Source organism: Protopterus annectens, chromosome 1.part1 (assembly GCF_019279795.1).
Source record: "Protopterus annectens isolate FY-2018-M chromosome 1.part1, PAN1.0, whole genome shotgun sequence".
Lineage (NCBI taxonomy): Eukaryota > Metazoa > Chordata > Ceratodontiformes > Protopteridae > Protopterus > Protopterus annectens.
The window spans coordinates 1053638556-1053656895 of NC_056726.1; the positions used below are offsets into that span (position 1 = coordinate 1053638556).

Below are 18340 nucleotides of genomic sequence, written 5' to 3' on the forward strand. Positions count from 1 at the left end.
GATCACATTTCTACAGAATTACACTCACACTGATTAAGAAGGCGTAAGAAGGGTATAATCAGGATGCAGCTCACATTTCTGCAGAATGACACTCACACTGATTAAGAAGATATAATAAGGGTATAATCAGGATCCAGCTCACATTTGTGCAGAACAACACTCACACTGATTAAAAAGGTATAACTAGGGTATAATCAGGATGCAGCTCACATTTCTGCAGAATGACACACTGATTAAGAAGATATAAGAAGGGTATAATCAGGATGCAGCTCATGTTTCTGCAGAACGAAACTCACACTGATTAAGAAGGTATAACAAGGTTATAATCAGGATGCAGCTCACTTTTCTACAGTAGGATACTCAGACTAATTAAGAAGGTATAAGTAGGGAATAATTAGGATACAGCTCACGTTTCTGCAGAATGACACTCACACTTATTAAGAAGGTATAAGTAGGGAATAATTAGGATACATCTCACGTTTCTGCAGAACGACACTCACACTGATTAAGAAGGTATAAGAAGGGTAAAATCAGGATGCAGCTCACATTTCTGCAGAACGACACTCACACTGATTAAGAAGGTATAACAAGGGTAAAATCAGGATGCAGCTCACGTTTCTGCAGAACGACACTCACATTGATTAAGAAGGTATAACAAGGGAATAATCAGGATGCAGGTCACATTTCAGCAGAATGACGCTCACACTGATTAAGAAGATATAACAAGGGTATAATCAGGATTCAGCTCACGTTTCTGCAGAATGACGCTCACACTGATTAAGAACGTATAACAAGGGTATAATCAGGATTCAGCTCACGTTTCTGCAGAATGACGCTCACACTGATTAAGAACGTATAACAAGGGTATAATCAGGATGCAGCTCACATTTCTACAGAATTACACTCACACTGATTAAGAAGCTATAAGAAGGGTATAATCAGGATCCAGCTCACATTTGTGCAGAACAACACTCACACTGATTAAAAAGGTATAACAAGGGTATAATCAGGATGCAGCTCACATTTCTACAGAATAACACACTGATTAAGAAGATATAAGAAGGGTATAATCAGGATACAGCTCATGTTTCTGCAGAACGACACTCACACTGATTAAGAAGGTATAACAAGGTTATAATCAGGATGCAGCTCACTTTTCTGCAGAAGGAGACTCACACTAATTAAGAAGGTATAAGAAGGGAATAATTAGGATACAGCTCACATTTCTGCAGAACGACACACTGATTAAAACGGTATAAGTAAGGAATAATTAGGATACATCTCACGTTTCTGCAGAATGACACACACTGATTAAGAAGGTATAACAAGGGTATAATCAGGATGAATCTCACATTTCTGCAGAACGACACACACTGATTAAGAAGGCATAAGAAGAGTATAATCAGGATGTAGCTCATGTTTCCACAGAGTGACACTCACTCTGATTAAGAAGGTATAACAAGGGAATAATCAGGATGAATCTCACATTTCTGCAAAACAACACACTGATTAAGAAGGTATAACAAGGGTATAATTAGGATGCAGCTCACATTTCTGCAGAGCGACACTCACACTGATTAAGAAGGTATAACAGATAGATTCTCAAACTGCATTTGAGACCCAGTAATGATTGCACAGGTCTTTGGACTACATTCAATAACAAGCTGTAACAGTTCCTAGCCAAATAACATGAAAGCATCACTGAGTCTTCAGTTTGAATTTCTTCACCTTCATAAGCAACAAGTTTTGCACAACTAGTGACATTGAGCTGTTCATTAGTTCTCACCTTAGCAAATGTGTCTGCTGATATAACATTACACTTTTAACCAGTGTCTACTTTGAGTTCGGTGGATTTACCATTGATCTGGACAGTACAAAACACTTCATTCTTTGCCAACAAATTCACTGCATCAGTCTTTTCACCAATTACTGATACACCAACACAAAAAGTAAAATTACATCTCTCTATATGATCAACTTGCTTTTTAGAGTGACCCTTCTTTATACCTATGTGGGGTTTGCTTGATTTGCAAAACTTTTGAAAATGGTTCCATTTTTGCACTTGTGGCACTGCTGACCAGATATTAAGGATCTCTCTCTTTTAGACTCATGATTGGCACCTCAACTGCGACAATTAACAATAAAGCTGTATTTTGGTTTTGTTGAATCATGCTTGTACTGCACTGAGCATGCTCTTTCTTAGAACTTACTAGAAAACTATGTGGTTTCCCTTGTGAACCAGCAGGGGCTGCGGCTGCTATGTGGTTAGGCTTGCTTCAGCTTACCATGTATTGCACGCTATCTACATTTGATCTGGAGCTTGTTGAAACCATGCTCTTGTCACTTGCAACCATACCCATGTGTCTTTCTGTAATGTCTGGATTTGACAAATCTCAATGGCTTTACAGAATGTTAAATTACTGTCACGAAGCAAAATCTTTCTCACAGTAGCACTATTAATACCACACACAAGCCTGTCAATTATTAACTAATCTTTTAAGTCACCAAACTGACACATTTTAGCTTTGCTTCTCAAGTCAGTAATATAAGCTGCAAAAGTTTCCACTGGTTTCTGATCTCTTGAGTAAAACAAATGTCTCTAATGTAATATTTGTCTGGGGGTTGCACATTTCCCTGAATTTGCACAATAAGCACTTGGCGTCTTCCCGAGATTTTGCCTGTACAACAATATGATGATTTTCACCTTCTCTCTCATATACTGCTGGTGCATACACAAATGAACACTCTTTTTTAATGGCCTCTGACCAAGCTAAGTTTAGCAAAGTGAATGTCCTGGTGCATGCATCTTTCTCAGAATAAGTTGCTTGTATAAAAATATTGCATTCTTGCGCAAATATTCCCCAGTTCTCTGCAATATTCTGATCAAATACAAGTGGTGAGGGCTTTCAAAATCCATCTGCTATACTAGCACATGCCAGTGAAAAGTTTTGCAAATCTGCATGAACACACACACATATTTATATGCCAGAAATTATGCTAGTACTTGTAACTTTGTCCAATAGCACACCAACCCACTGAGTAACTGAACTTTGCTAAATACGCCTTATGGGCACTGTAATACTCTCGAAATTGTTATACTGTAAAAGTAATTTATCATCATTTTAAGAAACATTTCAAATAACTGCACTGTGCAGATGAACTGGGCAGAAGAAGCTCAGAGTAAGAAACATTTCAAAGTAACTGCACTTTGCGAAAAAACACTACACGGCACACTGAAACTTCCCCAAAATGGTGGTACCTTGCTAGATAATTCTTTACAGTGCAAGAAATACTCTGTAATGGTGGTACTTTGCAAATAGACATGCCCAGCACAAGAAACTTTTTGAAATGGCTATACTTTGACTGTACTTCATGAAATAGTTGCACTTTGCGCACAAATAAACTCCTTGAATACATGCACAGTAATAAGAATGCAATGTAAGCACTTTTGCACACTTTGAGATACTTCAAATAACTCTAGTTATGCCCTTAACACAATAGAAAGTCATAGTTATGCCAAAATACAACACTTTGCCAAAAACATGCAGTCGCCTTTCTCTGTTTATGCTTAATGTGCCTGTTTTGACCTTATTATACTAATTCTGCTCATTTAATCTCCTTTCATTCCCATTGCACTTTTCTTGTGCTCATTTTACTCTAAACTTGCCTGTGTTGCTTTAAACACAATTGTTTTGCTTTAAACAAAATTGTTTTGCTTTTTTGATAATTGTTTTATCAAATATCTTAATCTTCACCATTTTGTTTAATTAATAAACCTTTTGTGCCTCTCACCTGTTTAATAATATGGTTTGTGCCCTTGTATTGCTCCATTTTATCTTTTTTTACAAAATAAACTGTTTGTGCAAGTTTTCATTCCCTTTGGTTCTTTTCTGGCTCTTTTTCATGTTTGTTTCTCTTAGTTTACCTTCACTGTTATCTCTGCACCGCATGGCTCTGGATATCTGTCTCGAATCCCGGTTCTGACTCCATGTTTCTCCATACCTCTCAGCCTGGAAACATCAAAAATCTGGACAAGGCACATGAAAAATAGGTACAAATCTTTACGCTGATTAACATAAAATTTGCATACATGATTATGTAAACCCACCCACTCCAATGGAATTGTGGGATACCAACGTTCAAATGCAAACTGAAGTACAGACCACCAACATATAGCACCCCTTCAGCCATTCCAATGTCCCATTACCTGGCTATTCTGTCTCACAATGAAAATAGACTTGGCAAGGGCTGCAGTAAAAAGTCTCTGTTTCTGCAATGCCCAGAATTGCAAATCAAAGACACATTATCCATAATGAAGAAAGACCGCATTATCAGTTAATTTACATGTTCCTGAATTATTGTTGAATATTAAGCATAAAGATCAGCACTTTCCTGCAGTAATTAATTGCTTACCACCTATGTATTGTGGAATGTCATGCCTCTAGCATGCCTACAAACAGCTAGCATTCCTGAGCATTACCTGACAAAATAAACTTAAAATGCATGAGATAAACAAACAGAAATAGTTTGTGAACAGGGAAAACTATTAAAACTGCAAAAATAGCAATGTTATCAGACATAAGCTTTCACATGACAACAAGAAATTAATTTATAAATGTATGTTTATTGGGATATTTACAGAAATATGAAACATGCTTAATTGTACAATTGGCAATAAAAATAACAGTGAATATACAGTGCAGCTATCAGAGACAAGTTTTCTTCAACAACATCTATGGTTTCATCTGATGTCATGTAACACTTTGAAGTCACTTGTTTTTGAAGTAAGTATATATGGAGATATTGTTTATTTTCATAATCACTAGCAAACAACGATCAATATCTTGGGTACACTGTGATGTAAACTCACATTGGCAATACATTTTCTTGTCTCCCACCATGTCATATCTCACCATACCACTCAATAACATGCAGGGCTATCAGTTATGAAAACATAAAAACACATAAAAACATGGATCATAAGTAACAGATAGCTATTAATCTCTCCACTGCAGCACAACCTAGAGTCACAATTTTAGTGTTTTGTTAAAAACTCTTTACACTTTCTATTACTTATACTGTCTCTTATTAGCTGATAATTTGCTAAAAAATAAAAGGAAAAAGTGTAGAAAAAGTAGGATGTGTTGCACAAATGGCAAACCTAACTATACCATTCTACCCATCCATGTCTCATTGCTGCTACCATTGGCTACGGATATTCAGGGTGGCTGTAGTACAACAAATCAAACCACTACAGGGGTTGCCAGCTGCCCTGGTCATCTGGTCTATCAGGTCACAGGAGACAGCCCTTTAAAATGAACCTACATTTGGTCACAATTGCCAGTCCTTGAATTGTCTGTGTAGGAAATGTCACATGATTCTGCTCTCCTTAACACACTGTGCAGGCAGTCTCCATAGAGCAAGATCTCAAGAAACATCTACATGAATCTGCAACAATTCAGATTGGCAGCCTGAGAATCATGACACAAGCATGCATGCATCCATGTGCGCATGCACACACACACACACACACACACACACACACACACGCACACGCACACACACACACGCACACACACGCACACACACACAGACACACACACACACACACACACACACACACACACACACACACACACACACACACACACACACACACACACACGCACACACACGCACACACACACACACACACCAGTTCCTTACCTTCCTGAGTAGTTATTCCTCTGTTCGGCTTGGCGAACTACAAGCTCTTCTTCTGTTCCTTCGGCCCGCCAGCTTGCTCCATTAATCCCGGCTGGCGAACTACTCAGCTTCCTCCTGGCATGTTGCTGCCATTAATCCTGGCTGTCCGGCCGTCACCATTAATCCTGGCTCGAATTCCTGCCGTTTCAGGCAAACTGCTCAGCTTCCTCCTAGTGTTGCTGCCCCCTCCTACTGTTGCTGCCCGGCCACCACCATTAATCCTGGCTCGAATTCCCGCCATTTCAGCCAGCCGGAAATGATGTGAGCTCCTTGAGCTCAATTCTGACTGGCTGGTAGCCTATCTTGACCTTACCAAGGCATTTAACACCATCCCCCACTCTGGAATTATAGATAAACCCACTAAACTGGGCATAAATCCCTATGTCACAAGATGGGTGGCCAACTGGCTCACTGACAGAACCCACACAGTAAAAGTAGCCAACTACAAGTCCGACTTCAGACCAGTGACGAGTGGAGTACCACAGGGTTCAGTCCTGGCTCCTCTCCTGTTCGGCATCTACTTCTCTGAAGTGCAGGCCAACACAGAAGGTCTTTGGCTAACAAAGTTCACAGATGACTGCAGACTGGGAGCCATAACAGAATTACTTAATGATGTAGACATTCTACAAAAGGGCTTCACAGAGACAGATGCTTGGTGTCAAAGTCATGGCCTGAAGCTCAATGCCAAGAAGTGCATTGTCATCCCCTTTGGGAAAGACTCAGTACCCATGAACTACCACATAGGTGGTAGCTCACTAAACACTGAAAGTGTGATAAGAGACCTCGGGATAAAGGTGGACAGTAGTCACTCCTTTGATAACTACATCGCCACAGTAGTCAGGAAATCCTTCTACGTGGCGAACCTCATCACAAAAGAGTTCTCCTCTAGAAAAAAAGAGGTCATTGTTCCTCTCTACTCATCCCTCATCAGACACATTATAGAGCACAATGCCCCATTTGGCATGTATTTCACAGCACACCGACAACAATTGAAAAGGCCACAGAAATACTTCACTAAGAAGATTACAAACCTCAAACAAATACCATAAGCAGACAGTCTCAAAACACTCCAGCTGTTCTCTGTCTCATATCACCTACTCAGAGGTGAGCTCTGCCTAACATACAAAACTATGTCAAACCCAGAGCTGTTGGACATGTTACACTTAAAGAAATCCCAATCTCTCTGAACCACATGTTCCAGAGACCTAAACCTTGTCACCACAATAAACAGAACATGCTGGAGGGATAGATTCCTGTCCTAGAGACTTCCCATACTCTGGAACAAACTACCCATTCATGTCAGCAAAGCTCCTCATTGGCCCTCTTTAAGAAAAACCTTGACAACTGGATGGGAAATAGAAAATTCACCCCGGGGATCACTTCTGCAGCACTGCTTGACAGGGGCACAGGAAAATTATTTTCTTGGGTGGCAAAAGCCAGAGAAACTTTTTGGCTAGGCTTATATAGGCCCCAGGGCCGATAGCCTAGTACCTACCTATAAACCTATAAAAACCTTCTTGAAGAAGTCATAGGTTCATAGCTTCATACTAAGCTATCTGCCCTAGGGCATTTATAAGCCTAGCCAGAGTGTGTTTGGCTTTCGCCACCCATTTTAAATTAATTTTGCTATGCCCTTTTTCGAGGTTAGTATACTGTGCCTCTGTCTAACAGTGACACAGAAGTGATACCCGGGGTAAACCTATGATCTCCCATCCACTCATCAAGATTCCTCTTGAAGAGAGTCAATGAGGGACTCTGCCTAACCTGGACTAGGATTTTATTCCAGAGTGAAGGGAGCCTCTGGGTTATGAATCTGTCCCTCCAGCATGTCCTATTTATTTCAGTGTTGAGGTTCAAGTCTCTCAAGCACGTAGCTCGATGGGATTTGGATTTTCTGAGGTGCAGCATGTCCATTAATTCTGGGTTGGACATGGCTTTATACATCAGGCACAGATCGCCTCTGAGCAGGTGAGTAGAGCTGGAGTTTCTTTAACCGGGCAGCATATGGCATCTGTTTGAGCCCTTTGATCCTCTTGGTGAGGTACTTTTGGGGTCTTTCCAGTTGCTGCAGGTGTCTGGTAAGGTACATCCCAAAAGGGGCATTGTACTCAATTATGGGCCTGATGAGGGATGAGTAAAGAGGCACGATGACCTCCCCTGATTTAGATGTGAATCCCTTCATGATTAGGTGGGCTATATAAAATGTTTTTATAACCACTTTGGCCACGTGGTTGTCAAATGAGATATTGCTATCAACTTGGGTCCCCAGGTCCCTAATTACTTCTTCTGTACTTAATGGATTACCACCTATGTGGTAATTTGTGGGCACTTTGTTTTTGCCAAAGGGGATGACTATACACTTTTTGGCGTTTAGCTTGAGGCCATGGCTCTGGCACCAGTTGTCTGTTTCTATGAGATCCTTTTGGAGGATGCTTGTGTCGGCTGGAGAGTCTATTATGGCGCCCAGTTTGCAGTCATCTGCGAACTTGGTCAGCCACAGTCCTTCCGTGTTGGCCTGTACCTCTGAGAAATATATACCGAACAAGAGAGGTCCCAGGACTGAGCCTTGTGGGATGCCACTTGTAACCGGCTTGGAGTCTGACATGGCTCCAGCAATTCTAACCATGTGGGTTCTGTCCTTGAGCCAGTTTGCAACCCATCTAGTGACATAGGGGTTTATATTTAAGCTGGTGAGATTATCTATAATGCCTGAATCTGGTATTGTATCGAAGGCTTTTGCGAGGTCCAGGTAGGCTGTGTGGACCACCTTCCTCTCGTCAATGGCCTTGGTGACTGTTTCAAAGAAATCGACCAGGTTTAAGAGGCAGGATCTGCCCTTAACAAAGTCGAACTGGGTAGGATCCAGTGTCTGTGGTTCCCAATATCTTTATGAGGTCCATGATGATCCTTTCCATAGCTTTGCAGACCAAGATAGTCAGACTTATGGGGCAATAGTTTCCAGGATCCGTTGAGGCACCACCTTTGTGGAGAGGGACCACTGTTGCTGTACGCCACTCTTTGGGTACATATCCTGTAGTAAGGCTGAGATTGAACAGTAGTTTTAGGTTTGGGTTTAGCTCTTCTTGGAGTTCATGTAGGACACAGCCCGGGACACCGTCTGATCCCATTGATGCTGTGTTTTTTGCTTTGGAGAGGGGGGCTCTTACCTGAGTATCTGAGATGTCAGGAGGGCAGCACTCTGCTGGGATAGATATTTGCCCTTTTGGTGGGGAGGGGGGGAGAAGTTTGTGCTGAACCTGTCAGCTAGGATGTTGGCAATGTCTGTGGGTTTGGTGTATTTTTTGTCATTTTGGACTAATTCTGAGCATATCTGGGAATTCCCACCCAGGTTCCTAACATAACTAAAGAAAGCCTTGTGATTATCCTTAATGTCCTGTGCAATTTTTCTCTCGAAGCTGGCCTTAGACGATTTTATGAGTGCCCGTAGTTTTTTGCTAATACTGATCAGAGATGCCTTCCCTTCATTGTCATTAGAAGACTTATGAAGTATTTCCTGGTGTCTGGTGAATTCCCAACCCTTGATCCCTCTATTACAACTGCCTCATGTACACAGACAACCCTCTCCTCCTCCCAACAAATTCCAACACATGTGGAATTTATGATGTTGATGCCATTACAGCACATAAGAGTCATCCATGGTGGCCTAGTTGTTGCCCCGACTCCACGATTCCAATTACAATCCAGGTTGGGTAAGCAGGATCTGCCCTTGACAAAACTGAATTGGCTGGGGTCAAGTGTTTGTGGGTCCCCTATGTCATTGTGTATTATTGGTTCATAGGTTCATAGGTAGGTACTAAGCTATTGGCCCTAGGGCCTATTCAAGCCTAGCTATAACAATTCCCTGGCTATTTCTTCCCACAGTATTTACTTCCCTGCCATAATGATCCTTGCCGTAGCCACACAGATGAGGTTCTTCAGACTTATGGGTCAATAATTACCTAGGTTACCTGATGCCCCACCCCTGTACAGGGGATGATTATTGCTGTCCTCCATTCATCTGTTACATTGCCTGTTTGGAGGTTGATATTGAATAATCTTTGTATAAGGTCTAGCCAGTAAGCATCCTGGTATGTTACTGGCTCTACAGAAGTAATGTTTTTGTCATTGGATAATGCTTTGTATTCTAGTAAGATCCAGAAGAAGAACACCAGCAGATGCATTATGCTGCAGGAATTTGTAGTGTTTGCTTCAGAAAACATGTACATATGACCTGCAGTCTGGCTAACAAGCTCCCTATCTGTCAGAAGCATGTCTTGGGTCTGTTTGTATTACATGAGAACTAACAATGATATTCATGTAAAAATTATACTTCCTGTCATGTTTTAATGTTGTAGAAAATGCAGGGCTGAATTCATGAAGGTATTGTGACATGTACATAAAGGAGTACATGTCTGGGTACATTTCTGAGATCCAGCAACCACCCTTGCATGGTGCTGCCTGGCCCCCCAACGTGAAGAAATGCACTATTGTGAAGGGCTGGCCCCACGTTCATAATGAATGCTAATGAGACATTTCGGGGGGGGGGGAGTATGCTATTAATCCATGTGGTCTCCCTGGAACTGCTCCAGGAAGACATCTATGCTGCCTAGCTATTCAAAAATTCACTCAGTCATGCAGATCAGCATGGCCATCCCACCACATTGTGGTAGTTGACCATGCTGAACCATTGAACGTGACAGTGGTGGGAAAGAGCAACTGGACGCCAGGGTTTACTTCTAAAGTGCCATGATGGTGCTGACAGCAAAAAGGGGACCAGGGGGTGGGAGATACACTAGGCAGCAGGGATCCAATCTCTAAAGAGCTGCACTAACACAGACATTAGCCTGGGGAATGGGGTTGGGAGGATACACTACATATCAGTCAATACTCCTTAAATAGTGCTAATCCACAAACAACAGAATGGGGATCAGAGTGTAAAACACTGAACATCAGGGTTTGCACTCTAAAGTTCTGTAATGATACCAACAGTAATAGAGGGATCAAGGGTTGGGAATCCACCAGACACCAGGAAATACTTCATACGTCTTCTAATGACAATGACATTGTAACTGGAATCATGGAGTCGGGGCAACAACTAGGCCACCATGGATGACTCTTTTATGTGCTGTAATGGCATCAACATCATAACAGAGATCAGCAGGTGGGAATGCATTAGACCACTGTTTATCTGAACTGCCAGTCTGCGAACTTGGTCCAGTTGAGCAGAAATTTCCTGCCGGTCCGTGAAAGAGTTAGGAGCTCAGACTAAAAAAAATAATGGTTGCCATTATTTTATGCACATTAAGCAGCCCATTTGCTGTTTAGTGTAAAATAAGAAAGAAAAAATAAAAATAAAAAAATGTGTGCATGTGTGTGTGTGTGTGTGTGTGTGTGTGTGTGTGTGTGTGTGTGTGTGTGTGTGTGTGTCTGTGAGAGAAAGAGAGACAGATAGTGAAGAGTGAGAGTGATCCCTGTCAGGAGCAGCATGAGTTAAGAAGTTTGCCTGCCTCTCAGCTATACCTCTTAACCTCTTGACACAAGAAATCTGGACAGAGCCACAGATAAGGGGGGAAAGGAACAAAAATAGGAACAAATTTTAAGTATTGCTCTTATAAACTTTGAAAGTTACAAGAAAAACAAGGATTCAATTAGCATCTATTTTCTGAAGGATATGATGTCTGAAACTCGAATGGCTATTGTTATTTAATGACTTCAGTCCCCAGTGATTTTCAAGAAAATTACACATTTTATGAAGATGGGACCAAACATATGTGCCAAAAATCTGGACATTCTGCAAAAGTCTGGACAGTTTAGAGGTATGTGAGTCTGCTGACTCTCAGCTCAAGATATTTGAATAAACGGTGGACATATTGTCCTTGAATATTAAGATTTGACTTAGCATGCATTTTCTGAAACAGAGGTGTGCATGTGATAGTGAATGAGATTGATTACTGGCAGCGGCAGCAGTAAAGAGGTTTGCATTTGGACCTTTCAGCTAAAGAACTCTGGATAAACCCTAAAATAAAGACAGAACAAAGGCTCAAAAATAGGAACAGATTGTAAATATTCCTCTTATAAAATTACAAACTTGCTTAAATAAAAGGATTTGTGTAAGCATGTATTTTCTGTACAAAATAGTAGTCTGAAACTCAAATGTAGGCCATTAATTAGTAAATTCTATCTCCAATGCCTGGCAACCAACCAAATGTTTTAGGAATAAGGGACCAAAAAGAAAAAGTAAGTACCTGGACATTTTTAAGTTTTATATTTTGGATGTAAAATGCTTCCTCCAACACCATTAACATATACTACAGCAAGTTTGAAACATTAGGTAGAGGAACAATTTTGCATCAAAAACATATAAAATATATAATAATAAAAAAATAAATAAGTAACTAACACACAACGATTTTACAGACAGCCCTTTTTCTAAGCACAATAATGCCCTCCAGGATGTTTGTTATTGTGGAAATGGTGCCTTTCCAGGGATCCAGAGGCCGACACCAGACATTATTTCCACAATAACACACACCTTTTTTGGGCTTGCTTAGCGGTACCCAAAATACCTCTCCTCTTTTCACCAGTCCCGAGTGTAAAAAGGTTGAAAACCATCAGGGTCTAATACATACTTACCATAAAGACATTAAAATATTATAGGTGGGGGGAACCACAGAAGGGTAAATAGGGTAGGGACAGTTACCGAGACTATGATGTGTGAGTGTGTTCATGTCTGTGTATCTGTGTGTGCGTGACAGAGTGACTTTGTGCGTAATGTCACTAATGTTACAAGTGGCAATAGCAGGTTACTGTCACTATAGTAACTACGATTCAAGAAATGTGCAAATTAGGGACAATAAGGCCTTACCTCGTCATGGCTAGCACATTTTTTGAATTATGATTGGGCACGTTGCAGGAGAAGGCTCTTTCTATACTCAGAACGTTAATGAATTTGCGGGACAGTTTTGATAGGTGCAGACTGATATCTGTACAGTAAAGATTCTTTATTTCTTTCTGTTTAAAGGTAATTATTTTGCACAATGAATAACACAATTCTGGGTATCAAATTTTCTCTTCCAAACAATTATGTAAGAAAATTTGAAAGCATTATATATATGTATGGCTGTTGTAGGTAGGATCAAATTAATATATCAAAATGGCCTTCAGAAACATAACTTTTGGTGTCAATCCAGGGGGTTAAAATTTGCTGGCCTGGAAGGACATGGTTGACAGACCACACTGCTTTGCCAGGGATGGGCTGTATTCATCCCCTGTAGGCTTTTGAATATTGGAAAAGACTTTTCCAACCCCCATAGTGCCTTTTTTAGGCAATGCCAAACTGATCAACCTACCAACTTAAATGAGGGAATATCTGAAGGTGGTACTGCTCAATGCTAGAAGTCTTAACAAAAAATTCACCCCCTGCAAGACTTTTTCTCTTTAGAGGGTGTAGACATTTGTGTTGTAACAGAGACGTGGTTTAAATATGCTGAGGGAAATATTGTGGGAAGAAATAGCCAGGGAATTGTTATGGCTAGGCTTGTATAGGCCCTAGTGCCGATAGCCTAGTACCAGCCTATGAACCTATGACCCTATGAGAATACCCCAACAATGAAAGGTTATGATGCCTTTTACACCTTTACTCCAACCACTGCATAGGAGGGAGCTAAAGGTGGAGGAGGGTCAGTCTATATTAAGACTAATTTCACATACAGACTAGTTAAAATGTGTGAGCCCACTGGATCTCATATATGTGCACCACATACATGTGCACCACACCATAAGCAGGGTACCGTACCATATCCTTGCAACATATTGGTCTGCTTCCATGTCCCAGGAAACCATACTACATATCTCAAGGTACTAGAGTCCTTCAGTATCCAACCCAGAACAATATTCATCGGGGATCTCAACTACTCCTCTATAGATTGGGAATCCTATACCACTTCTAGTGCACAAGCCCAACGATTCCTAAATGTTGTTAATGCCAACATCCTAGAACAGATGGCCCATTATCCTACTAGGGGTGCATACATCCTTGACCTTCTACTCACCAACATGGGGGGAGTGCAATGCTTCTCACCCAATATAACATCTTCATTCATCAGATCTGACCATAAGGCAGTATTACTTGAAATAAAAATTAAATCTGAGGTTCCAGCAAAACCAAAAACCTTTAGGAATTATTCCAAGGCTAACCTCTCTCTGCTAAGCAACACCTTGGTTAAATTCCAAACCTAGTAAACAACCACAAAATACAATGAGCTATTTACAAAATCTCTGTACATCCATATTGTTAGCTGTATAGAGTGAGCTGTGCCCACTCTTATTAAGAATAAGATAAACTGAAAGGACAAGACACCATGGTGGAATCACACTATCAATCGGTTATACAACAAAATAAAAAAATCTTGGCCAAACGTAGGAGGAACAAACCCATACATATTAAAATTCCCCTGACTAATTTAAGGAAGCAGATATGAGAGTTAATACTTCAAAGGCTAAATTTTAAGAAGAAATAACTTCTCAGGCAAGTGACAACAACAAAGCTTTCTACAGCTATGTCTCTAACCTCAGAGGAAATACACAGCAATATGCAGAACATATTGTAAATAGCATCACCCACACTGATCCAGAGACTTTTACCAACCTGACAGGTTCAGCTCAAATTTCTCCTTCCTCCCAACAGTCTAAATGAAATACCACATAACACAATCCCCGCAGCCATTACTAGAGAACAGATCATTAATGCACTTTCCAAGGCCAAAAACACTACATCAATGGGACCCGATAACATCCTGGAATGTTTAATAAATAGGATGAAATATGACCCCTCTGGTCCACTTGAATCACTTTTCAACTGGAGCGTTCACTCAGGTTTTATGCCCAAAGAATGGAAGATGGCTACAGTCATTTCCCTGCACAAAGGAGGTCCAATCACTGATCCAGGTATCTACACTCTCATAAGTCTTACCAGAATCATATGTAAGGCCATGGAAAGAATCAGCTTTAACATAATAAATAAGGACATAGGCAACCTGCAAATGCGGGACCCATCACAGCTCAGCACTGTTAAAGGAAGCAAGCAAACTTCAAAGTAAGAACTCCAAAACTGCCACGACCTTCAGATGAACAGTGTTTTAATATCAAAATAACAAATGGTAAGCACTTTCGCAGTTACTAATACTGCTTCATCAGAGCAGTTTAAACACAAAACAGTAATACTTTTAAAATACAACAAAACCAATCCAGAAGGATAACACCTGTTTCATCCATTTAAAACTCCTTTTATACACTTGACCAATCAAATCATTCAAAAAAGCCACATCCCTAACTTGATGACATAATAGGCATTGCAAAAAGAGTTTCTAGATCCTGCCAATCAATTTATTTACATATGCCAAACCCCTACTAGTGTTTCTGTGGGTGTGATTTCAGAGCAGGTTTGAGAGACACTCTTATCATTCAGACCTAGTTTGGCTAGGCATGTCTGTGATCAGGTTACAGAACATACTTTTACATTTTTGTATTAGAGTCTATAAATGAGAATATCAGGCAGAGAGACATCCAAAACAAGGCTGAAAGTGCTGTACAGAAATGGATTTTACTTTTGAAAGCAGTTTTAATTTATGAATCTATGAATGGATCCACATACAGTTAGAAGTTTTATTTGACAAACTACTTAAAACAATGTAAAATAGTATTGTATAGTTAATTCTCATTTACCAAGGGAATGAACGTGTGAATGAATAAATAAAGTATACCTCAGAAAGTTTATGTAATGTTACAACTCTTCTCTACTTATATAATCCAAATATTGTTTTCTTACAGCATAATTCAAAACAAGCCAGCCCCTATTCAACATATGCTTTGTTGGGTTCAGTAGCAGAGAACAAAGATTCCATCACAGCCGACATCGACAACCAGTATGCTTTGTACTCTACAGTTAATGATCTAGAATAATGACTCCATTAAAAGACTTTTTTTCGACGGGACATGCATTGTGCTTTTGCAAAGATCATCATAAAACTGGTTAAAATGTGTTACTCTGAAAACCGAGTTTGTCTTTGTCTCTTACTGTAAGAAGTTCTTTGGTACTTTTATATCACATCAAATTTATATCATATTTCCTGGTTTCGAATACAAATCAGATGAAAATGAGTGCAATAATGTTATTCCAATGACATAAATTAAATAGAAATGTACTGCAAACATTATTCTGATTATTATTATTATTGTTTCTAATTTATCAGCATAGCAACACATTGTATGTTTTCAGTTTCTTGATGTATTTTTATTTTTATTTTATTTCCTTCCATAGGTGCATAGGCTTATAGTTGCATACCAGGCTAACAAGCAGTGGTGCCTTTACAAGCCTAGCAAAGCATCCCAATTGTATCTTATGAGTTTAAATGCCTTAGGGGTTATTTTAAGAGGTAATGTAAGACTAGACTAGATTTACAGGCTGTGTCTGTATATTAGAGACATAGGTGCCAAACCCAGGATGCATTTCTTATTTCCCACAAAGTGGTGCAGGTTTCTCTTGAACAGGGTTAGGGAAGATCTCTGCTACACACAGCTTAGAAGCCTGTTCCAGAGTAGGGAATGCCCGTCCTTCCAATTTGCCTTATTTATGTCACAAGCAAAGTTTAAATCCCAGATCAAGTAATTTTGAGTCTATTAATTTTGCACATATGAAAAGATTCATCAGAGTGGGATCTCAGGATGCCTTCTACTACTGGAAGCAGAGCATAGAGATAGGGCTTTGAGGTGATCTGCATAGGACATGCTGTTTTCAGCCTGTATTCTTTTTGTGAGGAACCTCTGTGGACATTCCAGTTGTTCCATGTGCCCTGTCAGGTACATACCGAAGGGGGCTTTGTACTCAGTGATGGATCTGATGAGGAACCAAGTACTGTGGTATAATGACTTTCTTGGCCCTAGATGCCATCCATGTTCTTGCTTATAACTTGAACAAACTTGAATGGTTCCCTTATACCTTAGACACATGCTGATCGAAATCCAGGTTGCTGTGTACATATGTTCTCAAATTGCTAAATACTCAGGTGTGTTTTATCACTGAGGTAATTTCTTAGGGTGGCTGACTTCCAAAGGATACTATTATGCATTTCTTGGCATTGATCTTCAAGCCGTCACCTTTTCACCAGTAAGTTAGTGTCTTGATGGGAGGATGCTATAACTGCCCCGAGTTTGCAATCATCTGTAAACTTGGTCAGCCATATGCCCTTGACATTGGTCTTGACATCCAAGAAGTACATGACAAAAAGGATTGGACCTAGTGCAGAGCCCTGAGGACCTCCACTAATGACCGTCCTCTTTGTGGAGGTGGTCTCCTATATCCTAACTTCCTGGTTCCTATCTGAGAGTCAGCTTCCTATCCAGCATGTAACATAGGGGGCTAATTTCTATATCCATGAGTTTGTTTACAGTACCAGAGTAGGGGGCTAATTTCTATATCCATGAGTTTGTTTACAATACCAGAGTATGGTATTTTATCACATTCCTTAGCCAGGTCAAAGTAGGCAGTATGCACCATTTTGCCCTTGTGCAGTACCTTTGTGACCTTCGCAAAGAAGTCCACCAAGCTGAGTAGTCATGTTCTGCCCTTGACAAAACCAAACTGAGTTGGATCCAGTGCTTCAAGGTCTTCTCTGTCCTTATTAATAATTTTCATGATAACTCCTTCCATGGCTTTGCATATTAATCAAGTCAGACTTATGGGTCTGTAGTTCCCAGTGTCCGTTCATGGCCTACCCTTGTAAAGATGTATAACCATTGCAGTTCTCCATTAGCATGGCACAAAGCCCCTCTAAAGACTATGATTAAACAGTGTCTCAAGTGCTAATAATAGTTCAGGTTTCAGGCTGTTTAGTAGCATCTTGGGATATTACTAGGATTCCTCGAAGCAGTGTTTTTGGTCTTAGGGGGAGCATCTTGCAGCTACTCCTTAGTGATAGATGCATGGGCTTGTTTGATACCATTTCCTAGGGAACAGCCAGATGGGAGGGGGGGGGGTAAAACTGGAGATTTGCTATATCTTCCAGCTCCCTTAAACAATTCCATCTACAATCAACTCTGCATAGTGCTCTGTGCAGCCTTGGAGTTTTCAGTCACAGCTAAAGAAAGCATTGTGGTTGTCCTTTTCGGGGAGGCTGTCTTTATCTGAAATCCAGCTTTAATGTGCCCTTTTAAGTGTTTGTTTAGAGTGATGAGAGGGTTTTTTATCATGATGAGAGTAACACTTCCTAGTGTTGGCTGTGACTGTTTTCTTCTCTTACACAACATGTTATCTTTGGGTTCCATCAGGGTAGTTTTTTTTTTTTTTGAGTTAGTTCTTAGCTTATTTCTGGTAGACATAGCTGTCTCCATACATTTATTGACATGATTGCAAAGACTTTCTGTGAACAATTCAGCACAGTCAGCTGTCTTCTCAGGGTATGGGGGGACTTGAAATTTTGACAGTTTATGTCTTAGAAGTAGGAAGTTTGCCTTAGAATGGTTCCTAAATGTTACAGGGTTAGTCAGGGTCACAGACTTGATTTTTATTACAAAAGAACAGTTCTGTGGTCTGAGCTTA

At 40.3% G+C, this 18340-nt stretch overlaps 1 long non-coding RNA gene across 1 annotated transcript in view; it reads left to right on the plus strand.

Annotated features, from left to right (window-relative positions):
• The window catches only part of LOC122808884, a 148939-nt gene extending 132994 nt beyond the window's left edge, over positions 1–15945 (plus strand). Inside the window, exon 6 of the long non-coding RNA XR_006365838.1 lies at positions 15574–15945. This is a non-coding gene — a long non-coding RNA (uncharacterized LOC122808884). The remainder of the gene's footprint in view (positions 1–15573) is intronic.
• The last annotated feature ends 2395 nt before the right edge of the window (positions 15946–18340 follow it).